Source organism: Mytilus galloprovincialis, chromosome 4 (assembly GCF_965363235.1).
Source record: "Mytilus galloprovincialis chromosome 4, xbMytGall1.hap1.1, whole genome shotgun sequence".
Lineage (NCBI taxonomy): Eukaryota > Metazoa > Mollusca > Bivalvia > Mytilida > Mytilidae > Mytilus > Mytilus galloprovincialis.
In genome coordinates, this window is record NC_134841.1 from 75,116,357 (window position 1) to 75,128,766 (window position 12,410).

The 12,410-nt window shown below is 31.9% G+C and overlaps 1 protein-coding gene and 1 long non-coding RNA gene across 4 annotated transcripts in view; one reads left to right on the plus strand and one right to left on the minus strand.

The window, feature by feature from the left end:
• The first annotated feature begins 4,251 nt into the window (after nucleotides 1–4,251).
• LOC143072958 (fibronectin type III domain-containing protein 3B-like) overlaps nucleotides 4,252–12,410 on the plus strand; it is a 52,434-nt gene continuing 44,275 nt past the window's right edge. Inside the window, exon 1 of one of the 3 annotated variants that reach the window (XM_076248140.1) lies at nucleotides 4,252–4,377. The gene's annotated coding sequence lies outside the window, so the exon portion shown is untranslated. The remainder of the gene's footprint in view (nucleotides 4,378–12,410) is intronic. The other 2 variants (XR_012977358.1, XM_076248139.1) reach the window with 2 other exon arrangements.
• On the minus strand, nucleotides 9,698–12,336 carry LOC143072960 (uncharacterized). Its single transcript, XR_012977361.1, has 3 exons — nucleotides 11,812–12,336; nucleotides 11,001–11,069; nucleotides 9,698–10,238 (listed from the first exon to the last, which is right to left on the minus strand). It is a non-coding gene; the product is annotated as an uncharacterized LOC143072960 (long non-coding RNA).

The window sequence follows — 12,410 nt, forward strand, 5'->3', positions numbered from 1 at the left end:
GTATAATGGCACTGAACAATATTGAAAGCAAATGGCAAATGGCACGCAATAAATCGGGCCTTCTTTATATACTAGTAGTTCGGAGTCAAACGCGCGAGTGACCCACGACTGTTTTGCGACAGTCGTACGAGAGTCGTACGATAGTGGCACGACGGTAACGCGACATAAACACGCGCATCCCATGACATGATATCTTGAAAAATAGCCCCAAACGACTCACGATTGTCGTACGATTGTCGTACGACTGTCGCACGACTGTCGCACGACCGACTGGCGACAAACCCACGACAGTACTATTACAATTCTTTTTTTTCTGTCGTGTACCCATCGTGGAACTATCGTGGACATGTCGTAGCTGATGTGACCACTCGAAATATTTTTTTGGCATTTTGCACGACAATGCCCCGACAATTATTTTATAGATCTTCCACGACAAATAATTGTACGATCTGTTGTGACCGGGGCTTACCAACAAAAGATCACGAACAGTGTTATGAATTGATCTTACCAGCGAAAGATGAACAGTGTTATGAAGTAATGTGGAATATAATTTGCGATCTCTGCTGTCAAAAAAAAAGTTTGCTTTGTGGCCGACGTTATGCATATTGTCTTTGAACAAGCAATGCACAACGCAATTATGGATGCTTTTCAACATTGTAGAACAGATTGTTGTCGTTTCCATCTGGCTAAGAACTGGTGGAGGAAAATCCATCTGTTGGGTTTAGCACAGAGTGTACAGACAAATTAAGTGGCATTGGTAAATAGCTATCCCAATTGATTGGCAATTCATAACATTTGTACTGGTTAACGGAAGAGGTCTATGATGATAAATGAAAAATAACATTTACCTGTAAAATAATCGGCCCAAATGAAAAACAAATCGGCGTCTTACTTCAACAAGAAAACTATTCGCGCTTTAAAAATCCCGTGTTATTTACATATCAAAAGTCCATTTTTACATCGCGATGACCGTGAGGGCATTCCGATGTATTGCTATCGACTAGATTTCCATTACGTAACTTTCGTTATGGGTTTGTAACCGATTCATAAACATGGTAAATACGCGCACATTAACGAGTGCAAAATAACATTCCTTATGGTTTGTTATATAAAATACATCTCTTCAATTGATACTGATAAAAATATTTTTGTTTAGAGCATAAATTAATAATATGAAAATATTTTGTCATTAGATATACATGTACAAGTAAAAAATCATTGATATTATCTATGCACACGTACCGAAGATTTGTGTTAACGCATGCGGATCGAAGAATATCTCAAGAACATTTTTCGGGTTTCGCAGGAAAATATGAATGCCTACTCATATCCAATTTTTTAGAAAAATCAAATTTTTATAGAAGAGTTTCCACCATGCACCTGCACTGCACTTTTATTAGAATAGTAGAATAGAATGATATACACATTGATGAAATTTTTTTATACATGTAACTCTTACATTAGTATAATATATAACAACAAACCAGTGTATACTGATTTGTATCACTACACTATAATAGTTATAACGGTGAGGTTTAATTTCCTGTCATTTATTCATCATCAACGCACAAACTTGTCTCAGAAAAAAATATATCTCGGTACATTAACCTCAGTTTCAGGTATAGAGATGTGATTTTTTTCTGAGACAAGTGCTTTTGACTATTCATAAGAACTTGCGGTCATCCGATGCTCAGTACTTCAGTACTTTGATATTATTCACAGGCACAAAGTCCTTGAAATATATACAGATAAAAATTTATTACGTCTGGATTCTCCTGACTCAGACGGTAGTGAGGAATTAAGACTAGGAGGAATAAGGGAATCTGTAGAAATGCCTTTGCAATTATTTACGGTGCATCGACATGAAATCCCCTGACAAGTGTTATAACAATACGGAAAGAAAATCCATCTTACAATAAATTAAATGACTTTTTTTTCTGACAAATGAAACTCCATGTTTGTGTCTTGATGCAATTTTACGAACTAACTTAGATTAATTACTAAAGCGATCATTATTCGGTAAAATAAGTAAACAGATGAGAATTATATCAAGGAGGCTCGAGGGTACAAAAATTAATACACTATTAGTTCTTACTTTATGATATGTTACAAAAATCAACGACAAAAAAAGATTTGTTTTGGCCCCAGATGACATTTAAAATGTTTATATCATTGAAAAAAAAACCTCCAAACTATTCCCCTTTGTGATAAAAATGCCATTTTTTTTTTGTCATTAAAATTGAAATATCTTTTTTAACGCATCGGTGACCTATATTTTTTATCATTTTTTTTTCGAATCAGCTGTAGTTAATTAACTAAACAATTGTAAAATTTAAGAGATTTCTGTAGTCTAGTTCTTTTTTTTCTCGATATTACCGTGGCTCTATTTCTCCTGTTAGTTCAACAGAATAAAGGTACCTTAACAAAAAAGTATGTTCTTTCTAAGGCAGATTGTGAGCTTAAATGAACGGTGACCCCATTTTTTTAATTTTCTTTTTTTATTAAATATATGATGAAGTTCATTTATAGAAAGAACAAAAATAGCAAAATCATACATTTAGGAGAAAAAATGATGTATACGCTAGAGCCCCCCTTAACTCTGAAAATATTCGAAATTCAGTTTTATTTATGTTTTAAGCTATTGCTAGATTTATCATGATCACTTTCTATCTATAAGAAGTCAATAGGAAAAATATGTAGTTTAAATTGACAAATATGTTTTAAAAAAACATAATAACCATATAATTCATATTGATTATGAATCATCTCTTTTTTTAACCTGTTTTATCTTAAAAATAAATGCGTGCAAATGTAATCAAAAGCTGCGCGTAACGTAAAAACTATCAAAGGCGCGCAAATGTAATGCGCCGCTGTAGTACATTTTTTTTATACTTGTTGCTAACTCTGCTATCAAATTGGAACACCCATTTCATTTTGTTTTGCAAATAATGGATGACGCTGTTATGAAGATGATTCATATTTGCCTTGACAAATCACTATTCAGACTTCATCGTTTAAAGTCATATGTCACGAGTGATTGGTGAAACATTATGTTTATCCAATTCTTGAACCAATGCATGTATATATCATGAACTTAGTATTCTGTGCACAATTTTGTCCTTTTCTCCGCAAACATATCGTATAATCGTCAATTTTGTTTTCTCTGTCTGTTATAAGTTGAAAATATGGCAGCTCATTAATTATCGTGTTTTGAAGCCGTAGTTTACCGATTGTCACCTTATACTAAACAATCAACACAGACGCATGTATATTGAGCACGTGTATAACATGTACAATCAGATAATGGTTTATTTCAGTGACAGATCCATGTGTATTGCGATCACCGGAGTTTTACGAGAAGGGTTACGCTAAGGTCACTTAATTGCATACGGAAAATATGTCGGCGAATTGCTTCCCGGAAGCAAGCAATTAAAAAAAGTCAACTTCTGCTAAATGTTGACAAATTAAGGAATTTTCTCCAAAAAAAAAATATATATACATAAGTTTAATAATGAAAAGTATCCATTTTGTTATAAAATGACATTCGCATATTTTTTTTTTTTTAATTTGAGGTTTCATATGACTTTAAGAAATATACTCTTCACATGAATAAGATGTTTGTTTTGACCATCTGTATGTCAATTCGACTTTTTCGAGGTTTAAAAATAGCAATCTTTATGTTCGAACAATCGAGGAGAAGGGGCATGTGTCGCGAATGATGAGTATAGATATAGATTAGTCCGCATTTGTGTAATTCGATTTACATCTCCCAACTAAACATTTGTTCTCGCCTTTGCTTACTAGTTCAGCAACTTTTCTTTTATCATTTAATAAGTAATAATATACAAGTGTATCGTCCTTCCCTACGCCTATATCACCCTACTCTATAGCTCCGTAATTCTCGTATCCAGGCTTCAAAACGAGACCAGGCACTATCAGCGACGTCACAATGTGAAAGGAGAAGTTATCAGCGACGTCACAATGCGAGAGGAGACGTTATCAAGCTTGCTTTCGTCATGCGTAAAACTGTCTTAGGGAGGGGGGAAAGACCAGTAATAGAACGATAAACAGATAAGCCACTCGACAGAAGTGAAACCTTTTAGCTCGTTCGCTGCGCTCACTCGCCATAAAGGTTCACATTGTTGCTCGCGGCTGATATTTTACGATATCAATCTGTAGAAAACCCGATAATCTATATCCTTATTACAGTTTTAATTCATTTCTTTAACACTTTCTTCTTATATTATTTTGTAGATAGTGTAGAAGTATAATTACACGTGACTTACTTTGGGGATAACTCACACGATCAGATCACGACTTTTAATTTTGTTTCATCAAGAATAAAGACAGCTGTATTCTAGTATGAGAAAAGCGAAGGTAAATTTCCTATTCAACTTCAATACGTTACGTTAAATATTGATAATTGTGATGCGTCAAAATCACCCCGCCCGATACAAATGAATCTGGACGTTGACGCGTTCGAATCGAACTTATCGCCTACCTTTCTCCAGACAGTGAAGAATTTATAATTTGAAGAAAGTCCAATATTTATTCTTTGGATATTTTGCTCCAATATATTGTTTGCTGTACTACTCATTACTTACTGCAAGGTGCCTCATATTTTTTAAAACATACATTTTTAAAAATATCTTGTTTAAAATGAACAAACTAATTAAGATCGTAGGTTTATGTGTTATCTAGAAACAAAGAAATGCATGTATAAATGTGTCTTTGTTTTCATATTGTGTACGGTTCGTTATCATTACACTTTTATACATCGTACGATTCGTTGTGACAATATTGTATTTGCCAAATGAGTTTTGTATGTATTAAAGGATGCTTTCATATATATTTTAACCTATATACATGCATAAAGTAACATATACTATCATTTGTGTTGTTGAAATACTCTTGGAGGTACTTTGTACAAGTAAGAAGTTTCATTATCTATATGAAAGTGCGATTTGGTGGGAAAATACAAATCACTCGACAGATATACGCGTCCGACTGCCAATTTGATAGCATTTATTTTTTACATGTTTACCAAATCACATTCAACAATGACCAAATCCCCCATCGTATTGGACCGTTTAGGATAAAAAAAAAGTGATCTAATAAAAAAGAAAAAGAAAAAACCAAGAAATCTAATCTACACTACAGCAAGAAATAAAAAAAAATCATGGTAGAGAGCAATCATGACAAACAATGGATTATAGTCTCTTCGTCTGAATCTCACAGGCAGATTCATTTGGTGTCATGCAGTGCTACTTCTGTGATATCAACTTCCAATTCATTTTTTATTCGTTCTGATTATTATAAGCATCTAAAAATATTTACCCACCCATAGGAATTTCATTTAAAGTTTTGATTTTTTAAGATTTTACACTCTCATCTTCATGAAAAACCTTTAAAAAAAACTTCAATCTGAAAAACCAATGACTCTTAATAGCCTAACATGATAAAGGGCTTTGTTCCCTAGAAGATGAAAATCAAGAACTCCGACAATCTCATTGTTTCTTTGTTTAAACATATTTTATTGTCTAAATATACAATAGGATTGGATACAAGTTATAACAACTTAAGATCATCCTCTTCATATAAGTACAATATACAAAATTTCAAAATGACAGCAATTTTATATTTCAATACAATATGAAAAAGTATATACAACAATATATTAAGTTTAACAGTAACAGTTGGATACGAGTAAACTTTAAGATACAGTAGTATTAATCAAAGAATCTTTTTGTATGGCGTTTTTTAATATGTATATTTCTGAAAAGGATTTTGTTTTGTTCAACAATAATTTCGTCTGTTCCAAATAAAATATTGTTCTATGGAGATAGCAGCTAAGTTTTGAATGTTTTTAAAGACCTGATTTCTAAAATTTATGTAGAGTGGACATTCTAAGAAAAAAATAATCGAATCTTCTAATGGACACCCACATTCACAACTTATGTCATTTACTAAATTACTCTAATAACTCTACATAAATTAGCTTTTAAAGACCTACATCTATGTCGTATTTTTGTTTGTAGTATATTTTCCATCTTGTTTCCAATGAAATAATATTTAGGAAACAGGATGGAAAATATACTACACACATTGTTTCTTGATTTTTGGTAGCCGAACTCGTTTAGTCCGAGTGAACTATCATTTGAAGATAAAGAGTGGTTGTATTTGTGATGAAATACAAATTCAATGTTACCAAATTTAGCAACTATAAGCACTTCGAAACACAAAAAGAAAAAAAAACATTTGTAATTTTTACAGCAAATGACCGTAAGGGCATTCCGGTGTTATGTTGCCACAGACATTTCTATCCACGTGACTTGCGTTTTTGACTGATAACCGAACGTATTTCGTTAACAATTACGCAGATATTATCGAATGCCTTAAAACTATTCCTTATCGCATGTTATATATTAATTTCATCAATAAATATTCATGAAAATAGATTTTAAGAACATATAAATTAGATAAATCGGTAAACAATATTCAACAAGATTATCTTGCTCCTTTCTTTTAGGGGAACTTTGACAAAAAAATATGCATTTGAAAGTGCCTCAAATTGTGAAAAATTAGAGTTATTGAAGTTTTATTGGCTGTTACACATTTTTTGAAACTTTATTTCATTTGGAATGACATTGAAATTCCTAGTCTTCATTAGAAAAATTGCCGTAAATGTGCACTTGTTACAACATTTCAATGTTGGCTTTGAAAGACAGATATTTTATGGTCTACTATTTCGGCAAAGTTTACGGATAAAAAATTATAATAAAATACAGAAAAAGGGTCGCTGTTGCCATCTCAAATACATTTAAAAAAAAAAGACTTGTGACGGTTTTAGTCATCGAATTGTACACAGCTACTTTTGCATAGGTACTATTTCTGTACTAAAAATCTTTAGTACTGGAAAACTACTTTTAATATTCAGTACTATTTTGTTACATTAAAATAATTGTAATATTTAGGTACCTGTATTTTACAGTACTTAATTTGTACTTGAAATTTAGGTACTACATATTTTTGGTTACTACCGTTACATTTTCAGCATTTTGAATTTTTTTTATTTCAAATCTCTTAAAATTATGATTTTCAAACATGGAATATTGTATTATTTCTGTACCAAAATATTTAGTACAAATCAAGTACTGTAAAATATAAGTTCCTAAATATTACAATAATTTCAAAGTAAAGAAATAGTACTAAATATTAAAAGTAAATTTCCAGTACTACATATTTGTAGTACAGATATAGTACCTATGCAAAAGTAGCTGTGTATACAGTGGTTATTTGTAAAAGAAAAAAGTAAAATCACAAAAATACTGAACTTAGAGGAAGATCAATTTGGAAAGTCCATAATCACATGGCAAAATCAAATAACAAAACGCATCAAAAACGAATGGACAAAAACTGTCATATTCCTGACTTGGTACAGGCATTTTCAAATGTAGAAAATGGTGGATTAAACCTGGTTCTATAGCGCTAACCCTCTCACTTTAATGACAGTCTCATCAATTTCCGATATTTTTACATTGATGCGTTAAATAAACAGACACAATAAATATAATAGTCAAAATATGGGTACATCAGTCATCATCGTTTAACAATTTTAAAAGGAACAATTTAACAGAACACAAAAACATCTACTATCTACGAACACATTTATTGATTTGAGTGTCTGATGTCAGAAAATTTTATACGTCACATAAATTTGTCGTTCAATGTACGTACAAACAATTTTAAAATTTTCATGGGAATGTTAGCATACAGGGTTAAAAAATCAAAAGTATGTAAGAACAAATTTAAGAAATAGACCGAGATTTAAACTAGTCCAAAAGTTATATATAGAATTTATAAGAATCCAAAAATAGTTTATTCCACTACGCGATTGAATGATTTTGACGTTTGTGGTTCAACGTATATTGTAATTCATAATAGAAATATATCATAATGACATATAATAGAACAATATCATACTGACGGGATCTTTTAAAGTACAGAGTCACGTTATAAGAACAAAAGAAATACAAAAAGTCGCAAATACAAAACAAACCACAAAAAAATGAAAGCCAATACAAACATAGACGAGATGTATAAGTACCGAGCCACGTGAAACGGATATCACATGAAACCATTCAACAGTAAAAGTAATATTAATAATAGAACAAAGACAAATTAAAGAACTATAAAACACGTTGTTAAGATGATAAACAACATCAGTATGAAGAATCTATACATCAAGACCATCGTGTATTATTTGAGAAGTTGATACGGAATATTTATCAACAAGGTCTTGGTTCCTTCCGATGAACTTTTTTAGAACAACGAACATGATACATCTGGTGAAACGAAGGATACAGTAAGCGAAAACTTGTTTAGTCTGATATCGTGTTTATTCTGAGTTTTAGGGAACATTTGAAGGCACGTAGTAATTCAACGTGAAGTAATCTACTGTTGCTTTAAGTATTGCAAAAATGTATGTAAAAACAAAAATTCAACATTGTTTACCTCATAAAACGTAGAAAATGGCACCATGTCTGTGCGTTTTGCATCTAGCAGTTTTATCAAACGTTTTGTACCAACTCTGAAAATTCCAACAACTGTATAATTGATTAGATAAATTATTGTTATAATGTACATATACACATTGTTATATTCTCACATAAGTTCTAGAAAGGCATTCGAAATTGTTGTCATCCAAAATGTTGTCCTGGTTCTCGCTTCGAACGCGATAACGTCCGGATTCGTTTGTATCGGGGTTATACGGGGGTGAATAAACTCATCATAGATACCAGGACTAAATTTAGTATATACGTCAGACGCGCGTTTCGTCTACAAAAGACTAATCAGTGACGCTCGAATCCAAAAAAGTTAAAAAGGCCAAATATACTAATAGTTTAATTAAAATTAATATAATTCAAACGTTATTATTAAACAAATGATTATGAAGAGGTAATAGACTATTGTGCATGCCCTGAAGCTGCAATTTGGAAAAGTTAATCCCATAGTTGAGATGAAAAACCAGAAAGAAGTCTGTGTAAACTTTAAAAACTTGCGATAGGAATTATATAAGGAAAATACGTGTTTTTACAATAACCTTCATTAAGTAAGCTCTATATCATACGTATGGAATCCAAATATATATATATATACAGTTTGACAGCATCAACCCTAAAAGGGTCAAAACAGAACAGCCGAAAAATTGCAAGAGGGAGTTGCATTTTAGTTTAAGCATAGTAACATAATGGTACGAGCTGAAAATTTGCGGACCAATTGTAACATTCAAACTAAGAAAATTCTGCATTAAGCCATCCTTAAGAGTTAACATATAAGCTTCAGTTATGAAATAATCTTAAAAAAAGAACAAGTTTCCAGGACAATGTGGTTTAGCAGCGGGAATAAGTATGATTGGTTAATTGGTTAAACACATCCTTCGTCTACTATTAGTGTAAGGTTGATCACTATTTTTGTCAGTCAAGTACAACTCTCTCTTTCTCAGTTGGTACAATAAATTACTTACAAAGTGTCTTGCATTTTTCTAAAACACCTCGGAGTGTCAGGATTGCCCAAAGAAAGACCTCCCTACGGCCGGTCTTTTATTTTATCAATCCCGACACCCTCGGTTGTGTACGATAATAGGTTTGATTCGGAAGTACATGTACGTTAGACAAACTAGTTAAACTTGTTTGTTTTATCTGGGTATACATTTACAATTAATTCTCCATAGGCGGTAATGGTAACGTTTTCCTCCGTTGCTCAGTCCATATCGTTTACTTGAACATGTATGATGGCTCATATCGAAGCTGATACATTTATACATGTCTGGTTAAATTTTCGGGGTGGCAAGTGAGATTACTTTTTTCGCAAATTGATGGACCCCGGAAGATGGTGAAAAATGTCACTCTCCTCATGAAATAATCCCAAAATTCTGATCATAAAATTCAATAAAAAAATTGTCCTTTCTAATAATTTATTTCAGGTCAAATCTACATCTTTCTTTTCTCATCACACCAGCTCTATAAAACAGTTGTTATTGTTCATTTATGTCCATTTTTAAAATCACAGCATCCACAATTGTATGGCGGACTAATATTATTTTTAATTACGTCATCTCAAGGTCTATTAGGGATCCTGACCCATATTGAAATTCATACTTCTGATTTTTCCAAATATTTTTATGTGATCTTCATCGGTATAACATTCTGAATAAATCTGTGTATTTTTGTCCATTTCTGAAAAAAAATAAAGTTGTTTTAGCACTATAAGGCAATGACAGTTTCGTCGCTATATTCATTTATTTTGAATACAATGTGTTTGTATAATTATTTTCTTCCAGAATACCTTCACTAGTCAAAACAAGGACAAAACTTCTGATTATAACCTTTAATTACAATACACAGACCCTGTTAAAGCATTCTATAAAATTTTCTTGTGCCTTAAAGTGCATTTTGACAGAGAAATTATGCAAAAATGAAGATTTTATAAAAAAACCAACACCAAAATAATTATTCTTACTAGTGGAAATCTGGTATTTAAAACTGTGGAAAGCACTCTTAACTACTGGGAAAGTCATCCTTATCATATAATTAGAGTGCAATATAGTGCAAATTTTCAAAACTCGTCCTTTCACATAATTCTATTTGAGAAAAAATGTTTTTAACATGTATTTCAGTGAAAACCTTTTATTAGTGAGAAATCCACATGAGGTTTTAAAGGAAACATTGTGAAATCACATGTATTATGGCGTCATTAAATAACGACAGATCAAAATAGAGCTAAATATAGTTTGCAGTGTTACGTGAGAAACAGTTGCCGCAAGATTTAACTCGAAATATTGAGTCGAAACGATCTGTAACTAAGCCTTTTCATTTAATACCAAGACCATAGCAACAGTTTTCATATTTGCATATTTTTAACATACCGACTGTAATTTCAATTGCATAAATACCATAAATAAACAATTTAGAGCTTGCCTAATAAAGCAAAATGCTTACCAGTTATTCAGGACTTTTTAAAACCTCTAGTTTGCCATCTCAGGTTAAAAAGTAATGATATGTCTGGAACTGAAATAAGACAAAAAAATTACTCAGGCTGTGTTATCATTTGATTTAAATACATAAGTACTATTGAGAGAGAAAAATCTAATTCTTGAAAGTTTAATTACAAAGAAAGACAAATGCTTCTCCCTTGTGGCTTAGTCACCTTCATTTAAACCTTTTATTTTAGAAGCAATGGGTAGTAGCTAACTAGCTTAATAGTTGAATAGGTGCAGCAATATTGTTTTCAAAAAGGTTTGACCCTCCCCCCTTTTCACTGAGAAATGACAATATCTATTGTTTTGCTCAAGTGCATTAAAAATATTAGTTCATGATTTTCTTAAAACATCTACATGTTTTTTCTGTCTTTTTGCATGATATCTACTGACCAGGGGTCAAATCATTGGATAAAAGCACATGCGATGATGTATCTCACTTTACTCGTATGAAGTGTGTTATCTCCCTTGATTATCAGGTATTCCTGTAGACCGAAGTGATAATTACATAACAAAGACTATATTGTGTCATGTTTTTCTTACAATTTAATAATATTTAAAAGTTGTTTCTTGCCTTTTTCAATATAGAAACAAATTCCTTTCGGATCTCTCGGAAGTAAACAAAGTTAAGATTGTGCCTAAAAAAAGTGTTCAGCCCCGTGCCAGTAATGCATTTTAAAAGCAAAGTTTCATTGAGTTTTTGCTGATCTTTATCAATAATATTTATCTTAAACCATTTATGATAACTAGGTATAAATAAAAAAACTACTAACCATCATTTTCGGTGGTGTACAAGGTGAAATCATCCATAAATCAGCCTGAAAACTTCTGGAATTAAGCTTCTAAATTGGGTATACATTTACAATTAATTCTCCATAGGCGGTAATGGTAACGTTTTCCTCCGTTGCTCAGTCCATATCGTTTACTTGAACATGTATGATGGCTCATATCGAAGCTGATACATTTATACATGTCTGGTTAAATTTTCGGGGTGGCAAGTGAGATTACTTTTTTCGCAAATTGATGGACCCCGGAAGATGGTGAAAAATGTCACTCTCCTCATGAAATAATCCCAAAAATCTGATCATAAAATTCAATAAAAAAATTGTCCTTTCTAATAATTTATTTCAGGTCAAATCTACATCTTTCTTTTCTCATCACACCAGCTCTATAAAACAGTTGTTATTGTTCATTTATGTCCATTTTTAAAATCACAGCATCCACAATTGTATGGCGGACTAATATTTTTTTAATTACGTCATCTGAGTTCCTCATCTCAAGGTCTATTAGGGATCCCGACCCATCTACATTTGCACAGTATCAGAATATGCTAATGTAAAGAATATAAATAATGATGCGACACTTACATTTA